Here is a 24,719-nt window from a genome sequence, read left to right as displayed (position 1 = left end):
AAGAGTGTTCATGGTTTCCAGATGGCAATTATTTTCTGTTCTGATTAGGAGACAGGATGAAAGAAAATGCCAGCAGACAGAAAAATGGTAAAATATTCCTGATCATGCCTTCACTACATCACTGCCTGACTTTCAAAACCAAACATTAACATGATGTCTCTGTTTTACAACCTTTCTCAGTAATGGTATCTGAGAGATATTTTTTACCAACACTCTGAAAAGAGTACTGTTCAGATAATCTTATTTAAATATTATGGGCTGCCAGGAAGAAAGGGATATTTTACATTGTATAAGCATGTGAATGTGTCATTGCATTTATACACAGCGTATAACATTTGCTAATGACACCATTGTCATAAAGCATTTTTATCATAACAAGGCCATACATTTGGAAAGATACAAAATGTTTGTACTGTATATAAAATAATGTACAAATTTCCCCAACTATGTCTACACTACAGTGATCTATCGGAGAAAGGTATGCAAATTGCTCTCCACAATTTGCATACCTTTTCCCTATAGTTTTTTCAGAAGAGGCTTTTCCAAAATTTGGCCTGTCTACACTGGGCCAAATTTTGGAAAAACCTCCTCTTTCAGAAGAACCCTTCTTCCTTGTGGGAGGCAGAAGACAGGGCTTCCGAAAGAGCGCGACTGCTCTTCCACACACACAAAAAAGTAGAAGAACAGAGGCATTCCCTGGACATGGCAGTGGGTTTTTTTGGGCTACCTCCAGTATCCCGGAAAAACCTCGTAGTGTAGACGAGGCAAAAGACAATAAATGTGGGCCTTGCTCCCAAAGAAACACAATAAACAAGCTTAAATGGTGCACTGACAACTGAATGATTGACTGCCAGAACCAAAAGAACAAGGTACAATTTGAGCTGAGTAGCCAAGCTTTCCTAGGAGAGCAGTCACAGTCTCTAGTCCCTGTTAGCAAGGTCAGGGACCTATAACACAGGCTCCCCACTGGATTACACAACCAGGCTTTAAAATAAAACTTTATGTGTCTGTGTGTCTCAAATTAATGAACCTCAGATTTACAAATTTATCTGTGTGATTTATCTAATCTTTTTCACTGATCTCCAATTTGTCCACATCCAAACCATACTTGTTTAACTGTTTGAAAAGAATACTGTGGGAGACCGTATCAAAACTTTGGCTAAAGTCAGGGGTTATGGTGTCCACCCTTTTCTCCATTACCACGAACCAGTTATCTCATCATAAAAGGCAACTAGGTTCGTAAGGCATGACTTGCCTTTGTGAATCCATATTAACTGTTCCTGATCACATCCCTCTCCTTCAAGTGTTTCAAAATGGATTCCTTGTGGATCGTCTTAGTTTTTCCAAGAACTGAGGTCACACTTACTGATCTGTAGTTCCCCAGATTCTCCTTCTTCCCCTTTTTAAAGATGTGCACTGCATTTGAGTTTTTCAAATCATCTAGGCCTCCAATTGCCATGCATTTTCAAAGAAAATGGCTAATGGGTCTGCAATTACATCCTCCTACTCTCTCAGCATTCTCAGGGCTCGTCTAGACTACGTGGAAGATTCGAAAGAGGATATGCAAATTCCCGTGGATCAATCTTTTTTTATCTCAGTTCTGAAAGCGGAACTTTCGAAAGTGAAAGTAGTCGGGACATGGCTTTTTTGGCAACCCCCACTTTTTCAAAAAGCTGCTTTTCCCCAAAAAATGAGGTTTACATGGCTTTCGAAAGTGAGATCGGAAGAAGATATGCACGAATCTTCTGCGTAGTCTAGACATAGCTTCAGTTGCTTTAGACCTGGCCCTATGGACTTGTGCATATCAATATTTTCTGAAGTCTCAGAGGGGTAGCTGTGTTAGTCTGTAAATGAAAAAAAAAATTAAACCCCCCAACAAATAGTTCTGCAACACAATAGAAACTAACAAAAATGTAAATGGTATCATGGGCTTTTGTGGGCACAACCCACTTCTTTAGATGAATGGAGTAATGGGGTCCAGGGTACAAATAAATAGCAGAGAATTAGAGGGGATGAGGAGGAAATGAGAAGGAAAAAACAGGAAAAAATATTGCCAATTAGAGTGTCTGTGCTAAATGAGGCTAATAGAGTGGGCTGCAAGTACCCAGTACTTAGCTTTTTATTTCGTGAAGCTGTGGAATGTAGTGGCCCATCCAGGTCAGTTCTTTTTTCAAACCTTGATTACAGGTGTCAAACTTGCAAAAGAAACAGAGTTCTGTAGCTTCTCTCTCAAGCTAGTTTTTGAAATTGCTTTGTAATTACTATAGTCACTTTCTAATTAGACCTATTAGTGAGTGCCCGAGTAAGTTAAATATACTTTGGTCAGGGCAGTGTGTGTGTGTGTGTGTGTGTGTGTGTGTGTGTGTGTGTGTGTGTGTGTGTTTCCGAGAAAAGGTTTAACGTCCGTGTCTTTACTGCTAGGACTTTACAGTGCTTTTGTGGAAACTGAAGCGGTGAGTGTAGACAGCTGGCAAGTTTTTCTGGAAAAGCGGCTGATTTTCCAGAAAAACTGGCCAGTCTAGACACAGCCCTGCAGTATGGATGCTGCGATGGCTCCGCTTAAGGTAAGCTGAATCCAGCTATGCATTTTGTGTAGCTGGATAGCGTACCTTAAGATGACCTGCCTTGTCTAGTAGAATCCTAGCCTTACATTGGTGGGGCAAGACTGTAGTGTGTACACTGATATAATCAGATCAGCATAACTTGCCTTATGTCAACTGAACTATGCAGTTTTGTTGTCAAATGTTATGCTGCTTCAATTGCAGTGCTTTAATTAAAACCATTGTTGCAGATCCACATGAGCTCCTTGTGTCGACACAGTGCATCCACTCCAGCAGTTTTTGCATCGACACAGAGAGCAATGCATTGCAATAACTCTCCCACTCTATAGGTAACCACACCAATTATGGAAAGGGTTTGCAATGTTTCATGGAGCAGGTAGAGCTTTACATGAGTCAAGTTTCTTGATCCCATCTTTCCAGGGGCATCCTAGAAGATTGACAGCTGCTTTTTTCAACTGATGCATGGGAGGTAGGGAGGGAGAGAAGAGTATGGTGTATTTGGGGCAGAGGAGATAGTAGGCTGACAGCTCTAGAGTGAGGCACATACACATCTTCCCCTGCTCTGCTCAGTACAGCAGTCTCTCCTGAAGCAATCCTGCTCTGCCTGCCTGTGGTTCTGGGATTCCCTCTGAGTTCTCTCACAGCCTCTTCTGCTGATGGGAGCAGCATCCTGAGCAGCTCTGTGAACTCTCCTTTATGAGAAATGTCAAATCAGCATGTGCACATGCACACACACAAGTCAGTGAGTTGCTCTTTGTTCCTGAACAGAGCAGCACGCTCAACTGTCAGGATACTTCCTGGAGCTTTGAAATTGGAGGGGCGCATATCTGCAGGGCAGCAGAGATCAAAACAGTCAGGGTAGGCATCATGGGCTACTGGTGGAAACCAGTACGTCTAGACTACATGCCTCTGTCGCCAGAGGCATGTAGATTAGGCTACCAGACATAGGAAAATGAAGTGGCGATTTAAATAATCACCGCTTCATTTAAATTTACATGGCTACCACGCTGGACATGGATGTTGCTGGACCAGAGAGTGTTGGACTACAGAGGTCAAACCTGTAGCTTATTGGGGTTTGTGAGTGCTAAGTTATGAGCAATGATCTGGGATTCTTTTAAGGGATGCGAACATATAGTAATTTTAAAACTAAGAAAAAGGCTCCTATTTCTAAACAACGATATTTGATGTACCACATTGTACCATGTGTCTTGTGAGCTAGACTATGGGTACGTCTAGACTACATGCCTCTGGTGACAGAGGCATGTAGATTAAGCTACCGGACATAGTAAAATGAAGCGGCGATTTAAATAATCACCACTTCATTTAAATTTACATGGCTGCCGCGCTGAGCCGACAAACAGCTGATCAGCTGTTTGTCGGCTCAGCGCGATAGTCTGGATGTGTGGGTGTCGACATCAAAGGCATTTGTCAACCACCCAGGTAAATTTAAATGAAGCGGCTATTATTTAAATTGCCGCTTCATTTTCCTATGTCTGGTAGTCTAATCTACATGCCTCTGGTGACAGAGGCATGTAGTCTAGACGTACCCTGGCCAGTTATGCGGACAAAAGAAACAGAAGTATCTACCCTGGCACTTTGTTGCTTTACTTTTGCCAAAAAAGGTAAACAAAACAGCAGAGTTTTGCCATCAAAGTAGCTTTGAAGTATGTACATCTCCCCCGTTTTGTGGCCAAAAGGCAGCTTTTGCCCACAAAACTTTCTACAGTCGTATGTAGACAAAGCCTATGTCTTTGCTATATGCCTCTGTGTAGCTCTTTGAACAGAGATTACATCTTTGAGAGTGGAGGTGGAAGATTAGGGAGTCTTTTTTCCCATTAATTAAGACCAAAGTATATTATTCCGCAAAATTAAAAGTGAGTCCTCTCTTACTGAAACATAGAAAACAGAAACCATTTATCGATGGGGCAAGGTGGATGAGCGTAACTAAGACTTATAAATCAGTTACTGAGAAGAAGTCAAACAATTACCTTCACATTAATTCATATTAAAATTATTATTAATTGTTAGCATTACAGGATCCTCGTCAGGAACTAGTTTGCTTGGCACTGTACCAATATAGAATAAAAAGACAATCTCTACCCCAAAGAGTTTGCAATATATGTATAAAACAAGAGACAACAGACTAATACAGACAGAGGAGTACAAAGAAACAACGACACAATATTGGTCAGCCTGATCTTAAATCAAAATTAAATCCCATTCTTTCTCTCATATCAGTGGTAGGGCTATACTTCCATTTGAGAAATGCATGGTCCAAACCCTCTAGTATCTAAGAAAAGCGATTAGTATCTTAAGTTACAATAGCACTTTTAATACCCATTTAAAATTGATATCTAATGCCTTCTCCATGCTTTAGCTAACTTCCATCTCACTAATCTATGTTGAAATCCTGAGGATGTCCTCTTCTGAATTGGAAAGTCATGTTTTCTTGATACTCCTCTGTCATTGCTTGTTCTTAACCATCTATATATAGAGGTGATCTAAACTGCTAAGTACAATGAGATGAGAAAGGGGTTGAAGAGAGCTGGTGAGCCGCTGGATGCTCAACTCAGGGAATTTTTATAACTCTCTTTCCTCTAATTTCATGAAAGGAGGAAAAACATCTCTTTCAGGGATTTGTCATGATACAAAATTAGCTCTGCCATGCTTACCCTGGCTTCTTATCTTCATGGATGGGCTTTAAGCTCATGAATATGTAGCCTGTGTAATGCATATGCAGCACACTTCTAATGGTTGTTCTTCAAAGGTGTTTAGGCATCTAACTCCTACTGAATCCATGGAAGTTATTTGTTAAAATATTTCTGAGGGTCTGGGGCTTGTTTCTTTGTGGTGGGAAATGATCAGAACATCTTTAGAGTTCTTTATTATTATTATTTTCTGATATATTTCTTCAGTTTGACTGGTGTTTGCCAGGAACTAAAATTCTGTTTCCAATTAGTCTAAACAGCTTTATGTCAGACATAAAAGTTTATGAGTTCTTAAAACAGTCTTTTTATACATAATTAATAGAGTTTTTCAACTTGAATATTCATTTAAAAAGTTATCCTTCCTTCTTCACAATCTTTGGAGAGGACACTCCTATTTTTCAGAGTTAGGTGAGGGTATTGCCAAATAATTAATGAATTCCCCAAATTAATATAAATATTCTGTAGTTAATTAGCCTTTTGTATTAGTTATCAGTCCAACAAGATCACTGGATTCCATATTGGTATCTGAAGCATCTTACCATTTACCTAGCAATGATACCAGGAAGTTATTCCATTAGAAGCTTTGTATTTAGCTAAAATATTTGCAAATATGCAGAATTCATCACTGCATCTCAAAAGAGGCTTGTAATCTTCAGCATTAAGCATTTAACAACCAAGGTTTGCACCACAAAGAGTAAATATAAATTAGATAGAAGTAACTAATATCTTCTCTAAAACATGGTCCAGGCATCATTTTTTTGCAATTTCAAGCATAGAGAAATTTACAGCGTTCATAAAAGAAATTACTTTTCGAAAGAATTTTGTGGGGAGTTAAACTGAGGTATTTTTTCTATGAAGAGGTGAAGGAGGAAGCAGTCCTTTTTTTGTGTCTTGGCTTTATAGCTTCTGAAAATACATTCTTATGCACTGCTCATCTTTAAAGTATCATAAATTAACAGCATTCTTATATTCTTTTAAAGTTGGGATTTTTTTCTTCGAAAACATAAATATCTTGCCTTTTTTTTCATTCAAGGTAAGATCATCTCTATACCAACTGGTATCTGAGATAAGAAGAGGTGACCTCTTCTTTGATAAGACCTCTTGTGATTTATTTAAGTCCTTGACTTTCTAACCTGCCAGTTGCAGTAGATTTGCAACTTGCAACTAAAGACTTCTAGTAAATATTTCATACAAAGCACAACAATAATCAATGATGAGACACATTTTCAAATACAGCATAAAATGAAAATAGTATAGTAAATTAAATCAACGTAGATATTATGAAAGCTGCATTTTAGAGCTTAAGGGCAATAAACACCGTTTTATGCCCAAAGAGATGTCATCTCCACTGACTTTTGGCCCTAGCAAAAAAACCTCCTGGAATTTAATTAAATTATCCTGACATTTCATTTAATAAAATAAGTAACCAAAAATGTGCTGCTATATTCTCCAGGCAAGTGGGGTTTAAATACATTGGGATGTATCTGTTAAAATTGATTAAAGAGGCCAGGAAGTTTGGCATGACTTAAAATTATAAAATACATGATAATTTTATTAATAATCATTTTTGCATCAACATTGAGGTTATTCCCTTTCAGCCACCTGCTCTGCTGCAGGCCCTGATTCCTAACAAGACCAATGAACATTTTTAGAACATTGTGTTCAGAAGGCATGAAAACCCTAAACACTGAACTTACATCTGAAAATATAATAGCTTTACCCTGACAGGTGCTGAACTGTTAATTCCTACTAAAGCCTAAATTATTAAAGCTTTTATAAATCAAAGACAATTCTGCAATGGAAAATTGGCTTAATTTATGCTCATTATATTCCGAGGTCTTTGAATTTTATGACATTTGAATCATACCAATAACAAGAAGTATGATTTACAGAAGACTGAGTGGAACAAACAATAAGGGCAAAAACTAGTCTCTTGTTAAAGCAAATGGGAATTTTACTGTTGACTTCAATGGGACTTGAATTTATCTTAAGCCTTTTTTAATGAACTTGAGAGCGATTAAGGACTTGGCATTTTTACAGCATTTGATTCATGTTGTCTTTAATCATCATTAGGCATCACTATTACTCTTTGTCCTTAAAACAAATAGATTTTGTAAGGTTTCACTGGTAACTGTTCCTTCTCTCCTGGGATAAATCTCTAGGTACTCAGATTCCTACCTCTTCTTTGCTTCATGAAAAAGAAATCTCCTCTATTATATTTTGCGTATATCAGATAGGAGATTAAGCAGATAATTGTGCTCTGCCCGTTTATGTGTTTTTGTTCAATCTCCCTATTAAATAATAATACACAATCATGTGGGTGTTTCATGGGCAGAATTAAAATCAATTTTAATTTAATTTGAGCTTCTCCCAATAACCCCCTTTTTTATTTGACACTTTAAGATTAGATTATTTCTGCAGTCTACTCTGAAGAAATGTCAAGCTTTCAGGGCTTCTGAAGGATGGAAACAAAGTACAGTAACAAAGGAGAGATCTATGCCAAAGCCACACTAAGGCAATCAGTAAGCATCATGGCTCTGGAGGTCTAATCTCAAAGGATGCAGTTGGGCGCTTGGGATGTGTCTAAACCACACACCTATGCTGACAGAGGGATGTAGGTTAGGCACATCGCTATTGCAAATGAAGTGGGGATTTAAATATCCCGCACTTCATTTAAATAGAAATGGTTGATGCTTTTTGCCAATGCTACACTTTGCTGGCAAAAAGCGGCAGTCTCGAAGGGGATTGGTCGACAAGGAAAACCTTTTCCAACCAATCCTGTAAACCTCGTTGCATGAGGCATAAGGGATCGGTCAGAAAAGGCTTTCCTTGTTAACTGATCCCCGTCTAGACTGCCACTTTTTGCCGGCAAAGTGCCGCAACGGCCATTTCCATTCAAATGAAGCGCGGGATATTTAAATCCCCGCTTCATTTGCAATAGCGATGTGCCTAATCTACATCTCTCTGTCGGCAGAGGGGTGTAGTTTAGACACACCCTTGTTGTTGTTCAGATGAGTCATAAACAGCCCTAAAGATCATGTATGGAAATGAGTTTACGTGGGGGAGAAAGAAACAACAGAAGGAAAAGTATGGCCACATGCTAAGTAACAGGAATGCCAAAGAAAACAAACAAACAAACCAAGCCCCACCCACAATGTTAGTGCAAAAGAAATGGGATTTACTTCTTTTTGAACATGATGTTTAAAAAGAAATGTTTGCTGAGAAGAAGCAATAAGGATGGACTCCTGTACAGAGTATCACCTCTGTAATTTCATTCACATATATATGTGTGAATCTTAGGGTACATCTAGACCGCACGCCTTTTTCAACAGAGACTTTGTCGACAGATATTGTCAACAAAGCCTCTGTTGAAAAAGAGCGTCTAGACTACAACCAGTACTGTCGACAAAGGAAGCCACTTTTCAAAAGAGAGTCTAGATGCTCTCTTTCAAAAAAGCACAGTTTGCATGCAATAGCGCCTTTTTTCTACAGAATACCATTGAAAAAAGGCGTTATTCCTCATAGAATGAGGTTTACCGCCATCAACAAAACTGCCGCATTCTGTCGACTTACTATCGACAGAACGCAGCGGTAGTGTAGATGCAGGTATAGTTTTGTCAACAAAAGCCCACTTTTGTTGACAAAACCCTGTAGTCTAGACACACCCTTAGTGTCTTTTAACTATTTGATCAGATTGAAGACAAACCATTTCCACATCTTTCATTAATGTCATATGCCTCTATCACATTTATTCTTATTTCACTCCTCTTTAAATAACTATAAACTTCTTAATGTCCTTTCATATAGAGAAGACTTTCTGTGCATTTAATCATTTTCATTGCTCTTCTTGGGATCTTATCTGTTGTATTTTTTGGAGCTGGGGAGATCAGAACTGGCCATGGTATTCAGGCCAAAACTGTTCTGTCATATTATATAATGGTATTATAAAGGTTTTCAATATTGTTTTCTTTCCCTTTATCTCTTCTTTTCAAGTGGAGAAAAACATCTTTCCTGGCTTTTTATTATTTTTTACCCCTGCTGTGCATTGAGCAGATGTTTTCATCAAGCTGTCCACAGTGATGCTTAGGTTCCTTTCCTGTGTGGTTACAGTTAATTTAGAACCCATCATTCCATATGAGAAATTCAAATTATTTCCTGTATTGTGCATTCACCTTGTCTATATTGAATTTCAGCTGCTATCCTGTTGCCAAGCTTTCCATCAAGGTTTAGCTCCATTTGAAGTATCTGAGAATGCTCTTGTGATTTCAGTAACCTAAAATAAATAAATATAGTGTGTTATCCACAAAATTTTCAATGTCATTGTTCATCAGGTCATCCAGATCAGGCACACTCTGCTACTTACACAGATTTTTATGAGATGACAGAATTTTGCTAGCAACTCAGCCATTTCACTCGTCAACGCCTTCAGAATTCTTGGATGGATACCATCTGGTCTTGCTGACATTGAATGTCAATGAGTTGTTTGTTCCTATACCTCTCCATTTGTTCGACATGTCATTCTATGAAAGAGCTTTACTTGTATCACCTGCATTAGCTTAGGGCAGTTATACTTACCTGCTCCTTTGAATTGGCTCTGATCAAACATTTCACTAACAGTATCACCTAACAAACAGTTGAGTTTCAACTGTCTTCAATGGCAAATGCTGGCACACAATTATTTGAAAGAGTCAAGTTCAGCTGGGCCAAGCACCATGTCCTTTGTTTGCTTAATGGAGAGGGTACAGGCCTGGGATAGAGTTTCGGTTTAGGAGTGAGCTTCAGGCAAGGGATTGGGGTGCAAGAGGAAGTGTGAGGTCTGGGAGGGAAATCATGTGCAGGAGGGGGTTCTGACCTGGGGAAAAGGGGTTAGGGTGCAACAGGGGGTGCAAGGTCTGAGAGAGTGTTGGAATGAGGGATGGAGTACCAGGTGCAGGTTGTAGCTGGGAGGCGCGTACTTTAGGTGTCTCAAGGACAGCAGCCCAGCTTCCTGCCACCCACCACCCCATTCACTGCTCAAAATGCTGGGACTAGTATGTCTCTGTGTACCCCTTGGAGACAGGGGGAACAGACGGTCTTTGCATGCTGCTTGTACCTGCAAGCACAGTCCCCGCAACAGTTCTGGGATTGGAGGTAAGACACAGAGCCCCACTGCCTCCCTGCACCCAATGGGCCAGCATGCAGACATGTTGGCCCCAGTACCTGGCCACTTTGAGTGGCATGTGGCTCCTTGGCAGGCAGGCAGCCTGACTGAGTGCCTTGCTGGGCCACAGGACAGCAGCAGCAGAAAGGAGTATGGTGAGCCAAATCCAAATTATTTTTGTCCACCCCAATCTAAGCAAGCACACATTTGAATCCACTCTCTTTTTTTGTTCTTTTAAACCTTAAAAAACTGAACATACACAGATAAACACACACACACACACACACACACACACACACACACACACACACACACATTCACCTGTTTCCTAAGACAAAGTTGAAAGGTTCATGATTTTTCCATTTTCTTAATTAGAAAGGTAGTTGTAATGGCAATCCACTCATAGTTCCTGGCCATTAAAGTTTGTGCACATCCTTTCCCCTTTCTCCAGGCCCATCAGAGTGTGTTCTGAGCAAATGGAATGAGAACTGGCAAGCCAAGTTTCTACTATCTCTTCTTTGTAGAGATCCACCATGAGGTTTCCAAGGGCATCTATAGCTGGAGAAATCCTCAGCAGTGCATTGTCATGGAGGCCTCTGTATAGAAAGTCATGGCCTGATACTGAGTTCTTGGGTATCCACATAGAAAGAAATCAGCCCTTGTTCTCCCAACTTACATTTTGACAGTGCCCCAGCAGTTTAAGGACAAGAACAGTTGCAAGTCAAAGATTACATAGTCATTACAGCCTTTACACAAAAGCAGTATATCAAAATGAAAACTGTGCCAGTGCCAAGTAGATGTTAATGAGTAGTATCTGGAAAGGTTAAATATAAATACACATAATTACAGCTTTCTAGTGACAAGAAATTATTAGTTTCTTTCTTACTCACAAGGCATAGCTCCAAAATACTAAACTGAAATAAAAGTATATATTTTATCCTCCAATCATAATAGGACTTGGAAAGCTACAATTATAGCAATCAGTTAGAAAAAATGCTGAATATACATCACTGATTCCTCACCCAGTATTATTATTATTTTTCCTGTGATGCATGTATATAGACTAGTCAGATAAAGTGATCTGAATACTGGAATTTAAAAATGACATGAAGAGATTATTTCATGTATTATAAATTTTAAAATTAAAATATGAGTTATTGGTTCACAAATACAGAAAGAAGAAACAACCTCTAAATCAAGCATTCAAGGTACGGACCCATTTTCATTCACATGTTCTGTGGAGAAAATGAATCTGTTAGGAAAATTCAGTGAATTTTCCATTGCACACAGTCCATTGCAGTTTTTCTCAACCAGTGATATGAATACACTCAGTGGTACTCGAGGGACATCTAGGGGGTACATCAACACAACTGAAATTTGGGGAGAACTGAATTTTTGTTTCAAGTTTTACAGTGCTTTATTATTTTTGTACTTTTTACACTCAAAAATTTCATCTCCCACCTGGCTATGATTAAGTTGTTTAAACAAATGTGTTGCAATGGTAGAAAAAAAATGTGTGACTTTGAAAACCAGGGGTACTTATATTTTTTTTAAAAGGGGCGGGTACTTATAATTTTTAAGGGGTATTTTATATAAAAAAAGGTTGAGAAACACTGGTCCGTTGCATTTGATTGTGAAAGGGGTAAGTTTTCCCCTTAGCTAGGGGGACACAAGGGACATATTCTACTAGATCCACAGTAGAAGAACTCTCATTTGCAATTAAAATCTAAAGGTAGGTCATGAAATTTTGTGAACACTTTGCGGCAGTGAAAATGTCTTTTAGTCTTTGGAAAATCTTACCGTCATTTGTCCAAACAACAAACTGGCTTTGTGCCAGATAGAAAATATACTGTATTTTAAAGCAGGCCTTCTCCAGATTGATGTTTAATCACATTTACCTTGACTGGTTCATCCTGCTGCTCTAGCCTGCTTTAATGTAACCCCACTGTTTTATACAGTAGTACCTCCAGCCATTTGTCCATACCTGCCGCCAATCCTCAAGGGTCATGCTTGAGCTCCGGGGCAAGGTGTATGGGGTGGCTCCATCCTCCCAGAAAGCATGGGACCGAGAGTGGAAGGGGCACCACCCAGACCATTGTGCCCCCTCTAGTACTGCCTGGAGCAAGCCTCACAGTGCCCTCACTTCCTCAAGCAGCTCTAAGAGCCATGTGGAGCACTGTGGCAGTGTTCTGGTGGCAATTTAATGGGCTTGGCACTCCGAGCACTACTTCAGCAGCAGCCAGGGGCCTGGGCCCTTTTGAATCTCCAGACTCTGGGGCAATTTTCCCCTTTTCTTCCCCTCTTCCCATCAGGGGGCCTGCCATTCTCTAGCAGGGTTACTCAAAGAAAACATTACAGGTTACAATAAATAAAAGATATATGTCTAAATGCCCATGTGACAGCTTTGAAGGTCTGAACCAACAACAGCTATATATTAGATAGAGTTTATCTGTACATCTGAGCATGAATATATCTGTTTGTCTATGAGTTTGTTCAAGAACTCCTCCTAAACTAGCTAGGACCACCCAAGGTGGTATGCAGCTTCCTCGGATCATAGTTTAAACCACGGTGAATGTTTGGTTGTGCCAGGAAAAGGGGTTGTGCCTAGAATGGGGATATTTCTCATAAAACACACAGAAAAGAGACAGAATCACTAGGCAGATTAAAGAGGTTGGCTGGGGGTGTACCTCCGACCCTTGATCTGGGACTGCACCAGCTCCAAGCTTCCAACCTCTCTTTCCCCTGTGCCCTTTAAGGAGGGTGTGGCAGAGCAAGCCTCATCCCCCGATTTGTGGGAAGGAATAGCTCAGTGGTTTTAGCATTGGCCTGCTAAATGCAGGGTTATGAGTTCAGTCCTTGAGGGGGGCCATTTAGGGATCTGGGGCAAATCTATCAGAGATGGTACTTGGTCCTGCTATGAGGGTGGGGGACTGGACTTGATGACCTCTCAAGGTCCCTTCCAACTCTATGAGATGGTATATTATACAGAAAAGAGACACACCGGTGAAAGGGACTGGAGGAGGGCATGCCCCCCCCATCTAAGACTGGACTAATCCTGAGCCTCCCTCCCCCTTTCAGAGGGCTGGTGGGGGGTGTGAAGCTCCTCTCTCTCCAATTCCTACTGAAACGTTGCTGGCTGTTCCCCTTCATCATGGAGCAAGGGAAAAGGTAACATTTTGTTACATTCCTCACTCTAGCTGGGGGAGTGCAAGGGGCATTGAATCTGGGCCTGCCCCATCCTGGAGTCATTCACCCTTCCCCAGCTGTGCCCACTGGAGCCCATGGGGAGTATGCTCACCTGAAGTGAATTCATTTGAAATCTGAGTAAACATTATTGGAAAAAATGTAATGAAATCACCAAGCTCTGTTTATCAGAATAAATCAGAATTGATGTTTTAAATCTGTTGACAATAAAGGCCGGAAAACGTGCAACCAGTAGAAATTACCTTTGCTCTCATATCAATTGTGCTTTCCTTTGGGCATCAGCTTGATGACAAACTCCCAGCAGATACACACAGAACCTAGCTGCTATGTAGCCTACTTTCTCTGCCCCACTTTGGTGACCCAGCTGGTGGCAAACTCACAGGCAGAAGTTATTTAAAAAAAAACCAACAACAATCCTACAATATAGTAGGCTCCCTCCTGTTTTACTTTTTGGTTTTGTTAATGCAATACATCTTCAGATCAAATGCATTTTTATGTAAGGGAATGCTGGCTGATTAATTGCCAATGTCTTTAAGAAATGAAAAACATTAATTCTGATTACTGGGTCCTCCAGCACGTAAAGTCTTCCCTGCTTTAATTTAGATTGCATTATCTGAATGAAGTAAAAACACAGTCCATTAAAGCCAAATGCTGTACTTGCTGTAATGTGGCTGTTAATGCTCAGTGCAGACACAGTAACAACCAGCTTCTGTTGCTTTTCACAAATCGATACCCCTCAGTAACAACCCAATACATTTTGGGCATTAAGAGTGATACAGTGGCACGTTGCTGTGGCACTTTGATTGTAGATGGAAAGAAGTCTTTTGGCTGACAATTAACTGTGGCAGGTGGAATTATTTCCTGTGTATACCTGGGTGAGGCTCCCTAAAAGGTATGGCAATGCAGGACCAATAAGAGACGAGAGACACTCCCCTCCCATATATTTGGATCTGAGTGAACTGCAATAAGTGAGATTATATGTCCTGTTAATTTAATCTAACATCAAATCTTAATGAAAAAATATAGAATGGAAGGGAGAGGTCTCCCTCGGCCCAGCTTGTTTTCTGGCAATCCCAAAGAGGTGTTATCAGTAACTGAGGGGTCAGAGCAGGGGCTGGAGGAGACTGATCCATGGAAAAGCAACGAGCCCCAGACAGACACAGTGCAGAACTCTGGGAAAAATACTGAATGAAGATCTGAGCTGCCAGCAGAAATATGCACTGGCATTAAAAGCATCTACTCTGCTGGAGACCTACAGGTGAGCAAATGTCCCATTTCTAATGCTAGGGGGCGCTACAGAATATTGAACAATGTATAGACCTGCCAGCTTCCATGCAAACTGGCTGAAATTCTCAATCACACAGAATAAGGTGCAAAGAGGATTGTGCTATGATGGGGGAAGGGGGACAAAGATGTGGGGAATAAAGGAAAGTGCAACTTCTGCAAAGAAAAATTGTGTGCCACCCTTTCATCCTCCCTCTGTTCCAGCCTCATTCCTCTCAGCCCCATGATCCCCCCACAGCCTGATACCTCTGTATCGCCCCATCCCCCCTCAGTGCAGTCCCTGCTGCCTCCCATCCTGTTCCCACATCTCCTTCACCCCCCCCCCCCCCCCCGCAGCTCCTAACTCTCTCAGTGTACACATTAGCAGGGCAGCAGCGCTGGGACACACAGTTGGCCAAGAGCAGCACTGGGCCAAGGAGGGGTGGTGTGGGGGGGGGCAGAGTTACTTCCCTGCCCATCCCAGCCCAGCCCTTTGCTTGTGGCTTGCTCCTCAACTGCAGGCTGTGCCTCTAGTGCTGGGGTGGGCAGAGACCAGGACTGCCCAAGGCTGACTCCAACCCAGTCAGGCATAGTGGGGCACTGGCGAAGGGACTTCCCATCCCCATGCACACCCTGCACAGATCAGCCCTGATGCAGCACAGGCTCCTGGTGCCATGACACCGGTGTGTGACCGGCCAGCCCACCCCATCTGTGGATCAGCCCCAGCTCTGACTCCTCCCAGAGCAGGGGGCAGAGTCTGTAGGGGGGTGTTAAACCCTTAGCTACTGGAAATGGAATGACCAGACCCAGGGATGCAGAAGCCAATGAAGGGTCATGCCTCCTGCTCCTCTTGCTGGGCTGCCCTGGCACCTACACCATGCCACACCTGTGCCTCCAGTGAAGCCCTGTGCCTGAGTTGGTGGGGGAAGGGAGCTGTGCTCAAGTCATGGATCACCTAGGAGGTAGCCGCAGACCACATTCCTCAGCTCCCCTGCTCCCCCCCCACCTTCCAGGAAATGGCAGGATGATCCCAGCTCTCCTCCCACCCCAGCTTCCAGGGGAGGGCTGGTGTGACCCTGACTCCCCCTCCCAGCCTCTGGAGCTAGAGTTGCCCCAGCTCTCCCTCTCCCCTCCAACTGCTGAGAAGGGTCAGGCTGAGGCAGCTCCAGATCTCACCCCAGCCTCCGGGGAGGGCCGGGTTGACACCACAGCTTGGCAACTCTGGCTCTCCCCTCTGGCTTCTGGGAAGGGCCCTATCCCTGGCCCTTCCCCCTCCCTCCTAACCACCAAGAAGAAAAAATATTAAAACAAGGGACAATTAAGAAGGCGCATGACTTTAAATCTTTAGTTAATGTGAAATCAAATAAAAAGAAAATACTTCACAATTTTCAGTAGCCATTTGGTACCCCAAGAGCAGCTGGGCAGCCACCATGTGGCCGGGCCACAGCTCCAGCCCTGTACTCACCCATCCTGAAAAACATCCAGCTTGGCATGCAGCCTGCCATTTCTGGCACCCAGCCCAGCCTGGCACCCAATGAGTCCTGAGGAATAGGCCTGTCTGTGTGCTAGATGTTCCAGGAGGAGGCTCATACAGGTGCTCCCCTGCTTGGTTGGCAATGCATTCAGCCACTCTCTTCTGGAGCCAAGCTGGGGAGGACAGCTTTACTGTGGCCCCGGACCCAGGGGCAGCCACACCACAGCCCAGGCTCCAGCTCAACAGCCATCATGCGGCCTGCCCCAGGGGCAGTCAGGTAGCCATCACATAGAAAGGCTGAGGATGGGCTGGAGATGAGGCCAGGACTATGAGGTGGCTGCTCAGCAGCTCCCAGGGTGAGCTATGTGGTGGCAGCTGGAGCTGGAGCAGGGTTGTACTGGCAGCTGCTCCTAGGGCCAGGTCTGGAGCCATGGTACACACCAGCCCCCAAAGCAACCACACCACAGCCCAGATCCAGGTCTGGCAGCCACCTGCCACATGGCCCTGAAGAAGGGCTTCTTAGTGTCAAGCTGCTCCCCAGGCAGGGCCACTTGGTAGGCAGCTGCCTGTTGTGCTGGGGCCTCAGTCCAGTTGCTTCTAGCATCGGGACCGGGGCTGCGGTGCTATTTTTTGTACTGTGACCTTGGACCCCACTCCAGCAGCCACCACACAGTGTGGTGGGAAACTCTCCCATGTGCCAGGGCTGGGCCCAAGGCTGCTGTGCTATTTTTATTCCTAACATTCTATTTGCTTTTTTGTTGTTTTTTTTTTACTGCTGCTGCACATCAAGTGGAGAGCTATCCACAATGACTCCAAGATCTCTCTCTTGAGTTGCAATAATTAATTTAGTCCCCAGAATTTTGTATGTATACTTGGGATTATGTTTTCCAATACATGTTACTTTGCATTTATCTACATTAAAATGAATTTGCTATTTTGTTGCCATGTTACCTAGTTTTGTGAGATAATTTTGAAGTTCTCCAAAGATTGCTTTAGACTTCACTATATTGAGCAATTTAGTATCACCTGCAACTTTGGCCTCCACATTGTTCACCCCCTTTCTCCAGATTATTTATGAATCTGTTGAATAGGTTTGGACCCTTACAGGACACTACTAGTTATCTCTCTCCATTCTGAAAACTGACAACTTATCCCTACCCTTTGTTTCCTATCTTTTAACCAGTTATCAGTCCATGAAAGGACCTTCCCTCTTATCCCATGACAACATAATTGACTTCAGAGACTTTGGTGAGGGACCTTGTCAAAGGTTTTCTAGTAATCTAAATGCACTGTATCCACTGGATTCCTCTTGTTCACATCCCTGTGACTATCTAAAGAATTTTAGTAGATTATTGAGGCATGAATTCCCTTTACAGAAACCATGTGGACTTTCCCCCCAACATATTATGTTCATCTTTGTGTCTGACAATTCTGTTATTTACTAGATAGCTGTATGTCCACTTATTATGGTCATGGCCAAGTTTCTTATGGTCCCATAAAGTTTGAGAGCCAGGACTAGTGGCCTTAAACAATGTTCTGTGCTGTTATTTAACTCTAATTTCTCCCTAAATGTCTTCTACAAACCCAGTAAGCAATGAAGGGGTTGGTAATGCCGCTAGAAAATATTAACCTTCTATAGTTCGGCAAATTTTCTGGTTAGGCACCAGACAGGTCCTGAGGGTATGTCTACACTACCCCGCTAGTTCGAACTAGCGGGGTAATGTAGGCATACCGCACTTGCAAATGAAGCCCGGGATTTGAATTTCCCGGGCTTCATTTGCATAAGCGGGGAGCCGCAATTTTTAAAACCCCGCTGGTTCGAACCCCGTGCAGCGCGGCTACACGGGGCTCGAACTAGGTACGTGGAACGAGGTGTACCGGTAGTTCGGAATAGGAAGCCTAGTCCGAACTACCTAGTTCGAGCCCCGTGTAGCCGCGCTGCACGGGGTTCGAACCAGCGGGGTTTTAAAAATGGTGGCTCCCCGCTTATGCAAATGAAGCCCGGGAAATTCAAATCCTGGGCTTCATTTGCAAGTGCGGTATGCCTACATTACCATCCTAGTTCGAACTAGGAGGGTAGTGTAGACATACCCTGAGGTACTGGACTAGAGAGGTTCAACCTGTCATACTTTTCTCTCTCAAAGGAACTGGGAGGATATATAGATGAAAATTTGTGAGGAACTTAGATATTTTCTGGCTACTTAAGTACTCATGCTAGCCAGATGTTCAAGAATTTTAACATTAAATATAACTTTCAAACAAAGCAATCTGAGCTTTAATCAGACTAGGTTAAAGCAGCATAGAAATGATATTTTCATATAGAACTGAATGTATCCATGGCTCCAACTCAAACAGAATAAAATAATTAGATTCTAAGAAAAAATGAATTGTGTGTCACTAATGAATGAGAATTCATAGAATTACTATACTTAGTAGAAAATAACAGCATCCTTGTCCCAAAATGATTCTGCATTTTGAGTAGAAATGGGCAGAAAATGTTGGTTCTGTCACATGAGAGGACCCATATGTACTGGAAAAAAAATCTCAAAAAAATGTTTCAACCTGATAATCCAAAAACTTTTTTTTAGAGTCAGGTCAGTTGAAATATTTTGTTTTGATGATTTTAAGAAAGTTCTTTCCGATTTGACCTTTAAATTTTTTTCTTCTTTTTAGAAAACTAAAATTTCAAAAGAAGAAAAGGCATTTCAAACCAAATCCCCAAAGCTTTCCAATTCAAACATGCCAAAATGGGACATACCAACAATTTCAGAACTTCTTTTGCAAATATTTTTGGAATTGGAAGATTTTCAAAATTGACCTTTTCTTACAGTTTCAGTTTGGACAAATCTGCATTTTCCAATGGAAAAAAAAAGTTTTGTTGGAAAATTCATGACCGACCCTAATTAGAATAATGGGGGAGGGGGAGCAGAAGCACTTAATTTAGAGAAACAAATTACATATCAGATATATTTCTGTAAACTCTGGATTTACTATACTGAATTTACTGAATAGTAAATGCTAAAGCCATTGTCAATTATTAGTCTAGTTGTGTACCTCTTTACTCATGTGATTAAGCCCATTGTACTCAGCAAATTAACTCATAAGCATTCACAGTGTGCTTCTACACAGCAGGGCTTAACTTGAAATAAGCTATGCAAATTGAGCTATATCAATTGCGTAGCTTATTTCAAAATAGCTTATTTCAAAATTGGGAGCATCTATACAGCTTTTATTTCTAAATAGAGTTCTCTTCCTCTGACTTCCCTTGCTCCTCATACAATGAGGGTTACAGGGGTCAGAGTTAGAAGTCCTCCAGCTTGACAGTGTTTTCACATTATTTTGAAATAACTGCCTGCTGTGTAGATGCACCGTCAGTACTAACATAAAGGTTTTTGCTTTAATCACTTAAAAAATAGGAATTTAAAATTTATTCGGCTTCCTGTGAAACATCACACCTGGGCCATCTTCATCAGATAAAATACCTGACTTGAAGAAACTCTAAATGAGAAACACTCTTTTCTTGCAAAACTCTGTAGGTTTTGTTCCAGGCTACTTTTTTCTCCTGTGGCTCAGAATGGAGGGCTGCTACTGGATCAATTAGAGACTGATGACTCTGATGTACTTTTAAGCACCACCCTACTCTGGAGGAAGTAAAGAGTTTTGTTGGGATGCTGTACCTGTTATTGAGACCGGGTGGACCCTACTCATCTCCATGCCCGTCGGGTCAGCTAACCAGCATAAAGGGAGGCAGTACCAAGGTTCGACCCATTTCTTCCCAGCTGTCAACATTAGTTCTATGGACATTCACACTCCACACACAATAATTCCTTTTGTGCCTAGTCCCTGCACATAGGATGAAGGAAGTGAGGAAAGGGTCCTTATTTCATGAAGTGAAACGCAGTCTGTCCCTTATACTCAGCATCTTGCAGCTCTATGACCTGCCGTCAAATAGCTTATAAAGGCCTCACTGTGCTCTCAAATATACAAATTATTTTACAATTTATGAGTTGGCATTTATGATTGCAAGCTAGAGTCTATCCATTGCTTTGCTGCCCTGCCCTGACTGGGCCTTAGGTTCATAGAATGCTACACTGTTTTACCTGGCTAGAGGGTCAGGGCACCTGGTGAAACTAACCCCGCACTCTGCCCACGAACTCACCTTTGCTGGTACAACAGTGAGGTGTGGCCTCCCTGACAGGGAGGGATGGCCACACAACCTACATTCCACATTCAAAGTCTATTTCAGCCATCTTTTGTAACATTGGTAATGAAAATTCCTCAGGTTATTGCATTCCTGCAACCATCCTCTTTTGCTTCCTCTGTACTAGTCAAGATATTGAGTTCTCACCCACTACCTACTAAACAGCCCACTCCAAAATTTAAAGTCTGTTTGTCACACACACAACTCGCACAGATGTCATGTGCTGGTATATTGGAAACATGGTTTCTCTCACTGATTTAGAACACCTTGTTCTCTAAGCATAGGTAAGCAATAAATTATAAAGGCCCAATTTGTGACTCAAATGTTGTTATAAATTACTTACTCTATCCTATGTAGCACAGATTCATCTCCCATAAACTGCTCCTTTGGAGAGCGTAATGAAGAAATGAAATTGTATTCTTCTGAGTCTGCCATAGAGTTGAACCCATTGTCATTATTAATTTTAAAGCATCAGGTCATCAACCAGCCTAGAGTAGTAGTTCTCTGTGGCTCTGATGTCAATTGTTTAATGCTGTTAATGAACAAAAAATATATTATACAAATAGTGAAAACAGATTTAAAAAAACCCCAGCAAACAAAACTGCTTTCTGATCCTCCTTGTGTGTTTCCTCAATGTTCTGTACAGCTGCCTTGAGTTTTAGAGTTATGTCAGCACAACAAATGTGGAAATAATTTAACTTGTCAGTTTCTTATGTCAACAAATGTAACAAGTCAGGTGTTTTTTTATATAGCTTGTCCATATGGAATAGCATATTTCCCATACATTTGCACACAACTTATAAAATGTGTGGCACATAAATATAAATTTGCTTTTTTTGTCTAAAATTGTTAACAGAGATAGAGCCTATGTGAGGATTGACAGAGGACTACCTGCTTATCTTTATTAAAGAGGAAAGATGTGTTAAATGATTAGCTGTTAAAGTTCTAGAAAGCTATGAAACTCCTTTCTTTCACTCACCAGCAAAGATAAATCTAGTTATTCTGCTACCCAGGCATCCACATATTTTTATACAAAGAGATTTATATAGTTACACCAGAAATTTAATTATGAAGAAAATGTCTTCAGTTTACACAGGCTAGTGGGATTTACCTTTATTTGTGCTTCCCCAGGTGCTGTTTATGGTCTGTTTCCTGTAGGCGACATACTGAAGAAATTATTTATTTTCAGTGGCTCTCACTCTCTTGCTCTCAACCATTGGTTTGTAAATTATTTTGAACCACATCAAGCCGTCTTGCTTTTCCATCTCATTCCTGGGGGTTTCCTAAGGAAAGAAAGTGTCACAAAATACCAGATCCAAACATGTTAAGGGCAGCTGCATACCACACTGAGGCTACATCTACACTGCATCCTTCTTGCCCAAAAGCCTATGCAAATGAAGCGTGGATTAGCATACTGCCATGCTTCATTTGCATAATTAATTAGGAGCTGTTTTTGTGCAAGAGGCATTTGCACAAAAAGGAGCTGTGTAGATGGCTCCTTTTTGCCCAAAACCACTCTCTTGCACAAGAGCCGTTCTTCCTCATTTTGTCAGGAAGAATGGCTCTTCTGCAAGAGGGGGTTTTTGTCCAAAAAGGAGCTCTGCAGATGGCTTCTTTTTGCGCAAAAGCCTCTTGCACAAAAATGGCCCCTAATTAATTATGCAAATTAAGCACAACAATATGCTAATCTGCACTTCATTTGCATACAGTTTGCACAAGAGAAGTGCAGTGTAGACGTAGCCTTAGATTCATGAGCAGCGCCTAAAGTTTTAACCGCAGAATTGGATGTGGTGAACTGTTATAGATGGGGGAGAGTATTGATGAGATTAGATTGATGAGATTGATTATCAACCTTTTAGAGTTTAGAGCTTTGGTGAGGATTGACTATTTCAGGGTTTTGTTTTTGTTGCTGTTGTTTTTTTACAGACATGTCTTCCCTTATTTTTAAACAGCTTCATGGACATATTTAGCCACTCTGCTCCACATCCTGCAATGGCTTAATCTCTGTTTCCATGCACCGTCTCCCCAACTCTCAAGGTGTGTCTAGACTACACCTCTCTGTTGACTTTTTCGAAAAAAGCCAGCAGTCTAGACGCGGATCTGTCAAAAAATAAAATCTTTTTTGAAAGATCCCTTATCCCTCATAAAATGAGGTTTACAGGATCTTTCTAGAAAGGCTTTATTTTTTAACAGATCCGCGTCTAGACTGCTGGGGGGTTTTTTTTCGAAAAAGCTCAGTTTCAAAAAAAAGCGGCGGCCACGTTTATGCTAATGAAGTGTGGGATATTTAAATCCCCACTTCATTAGCAATTTCGACGTGCCTAATATACATCTCTCTGTCGACAGAAAGGTGTAGTCTAGACACACCCCCAGTGTGAAAGCCTTCTCCAGAGCCCATGCCTATTGGGTCAGCCTCCTTTCATGTGTCTGAGGCACTTTTTCTCCATTTTTTTCAAAATGTCCCTTGTTGACAAATTCTCCTTTACACATCAGTCCATTGTACACACTATGAATGCTGTCAATGTGGCAGTAAGAAAGGGGCATAACCTCAGATGAAAAGGACGAAGAGCAGAGCTAGCAATTTTGAGGAGGTTTAACTGCAGTCTACAAGGGACTCGGCCCAAAAATGAGTTACTCCATTGGCAGTGAATACAGAATTATTCAGCAACTGGAGGAGCCACAAACAGGGCAGACTCCCTTCCCTCTCATATTTTTCCACAGATTCTGCTTTCTGTGTCCCCACAAACGTATCACATAAATTAAGTGCAGTCTCTCAAGTACTGCTCCAGTTATGTTATTCTCCTTCCTTCTTCTCTCCCTAGCAATATTCCCCTCAATTGTCATTTATTCTGAGGGATGTCATTTATTTTAATCCCTCAGGCTATGTCTATCCCAGAAAAGCTCTGCCACATCCAAAGAATGCATCTGCTTTTCTGAAAAAAAAGTCAGAAAAGCGGACATGTTTTTTCAGCATCCCTGTAAACCTCATTTTACGAGGAAGAAGGGATATTCTGAAAGAGGGGTGTTTTTTTTTTTTAAATTTGGCCCTGTGTAGAGACTTATGAAATAGAGACTTATGAAAAAATAGAGAAACTTATGAAACTTAAATTTTACAGAAACTTATGTTTATTCCCCACAGGAATGCATCATGCAGCAGTTTGAGTTGGGTGTCCTTCACTATGGATCTTAAGCACATTCTATACCAGGATTTGGCCATGGCAAGGTGACACTTGAACAGGGCAGTCTTAGGGTACGTCTAGACTACATGCCTCTGGCGACAGAGTCATGTAGATTAGGCTACTGGACATAGTAAAATGAAACAGCGATTTAAATAATCGCCGCTTCATTTAAATTTACATGGCTGCCGCGCTGAGCCGACAAACAGCTGATCAGCTGTTTGTCGGCTCAGCGCGATAGTCTGGATGCTCCCCTGCCGACATCAAAGGTATTTGTCGACCACCCAGGTAAACCTCATCCCAGAAGGCATACCTGGGTGGTCGACAAATACCTTTGATGTCGGCAGGGGAGCGTCCAGACTATCGCGCTGAGCCGACAAACATCTGATCAGCTGTTTGTCGGCTCAGCACGGCAGCCATGTAAATTTAAATGAAGCGGCGATTATTTAAATCGCTGCTTCATTTTACTATGTCCGGTAGCCTAATCTACATGCCTCTGTCACCAGAGGCATGTAGTCTAGACGTACCCATAGTCTAGCTCACAAGACACATGGTACAATGTGGTACATCAAATATCGTTGTTTAGAAATAGGAGCCTTTTTCTTAGTTTTAAAATTACTATATGTTCCCATCCCTTAAAAGAATCCCAGATCATTGCTCATAACTTAGCACTCACAAACCCCAATAAGCTACAGGTTTGACCTCTGTAGTCTGACACTTTCTGGTCCAGCAACATCCATGATCTAGCATTATTTTGGTTAGCCAGATGTCTACTTATCATGGGTGTGGCCAAGTTCCCCACAGTCCTATAACATTTGTTTACAGCCACCAGTCTAGGCTCTCACTGTTCTGAGTTGTTATTTAGCTCTACTTTACCTCTAAATGTCTTCTAAGAGCCCAGGATACGTTGGAAGTGTTGGTAATGTTGCTAGACAATATTGACCTCCCATGGTTTGGCAAATTCTCATGGATCCCATGGATTCCAGACTAGA

At 41.7% G+C, this 24,719-nt stretch overlaps 1 long non-coding RNA gene across 1 annotated transcript; it reads right to left on the bottom strand.

Annotated features, from left to right (window-relative positions):
• Nucleotides 1-8,901: 8,901 nt before the first annotated feature.
• LOC142830865 (uncharacterized) lies at nucleotides 8,902-21,828 on the bottom strand. Its single transcript, XR_012906396.1, has 3 exons — nucleotides 21,663-21,828; nucleotides 20,895-21,083; nucleotides 8,902-9,542 (listed from the first exon to the last, which is right to left on the bottom strand). It is a non-coding gene; the product is annotated as an uncharacterized LOC142830865 (long non-coding RNA).
• Nucleotides 21,829-24,719: the final 2,891 nt, after the last annotated feature.

This window comes from Pelodiscus sinensis, chromosome 10, assembly GCF_049634645.1.
Source record: "Pelodiscus sinensis isolate JC-2024 chromosome 10, ASM4963464v1, whole genome shotgun sequence".
NCBI classification, from domain to species: domain Eukaryota; kingdom Metazoa; phylum Chordata; order Testudines; family Trionychidae; genus Pelodiscus; species Pelodiscus sinensis.
This window is presented reverse-complemented; position numbering and strand designations above follow the sequence as displayed.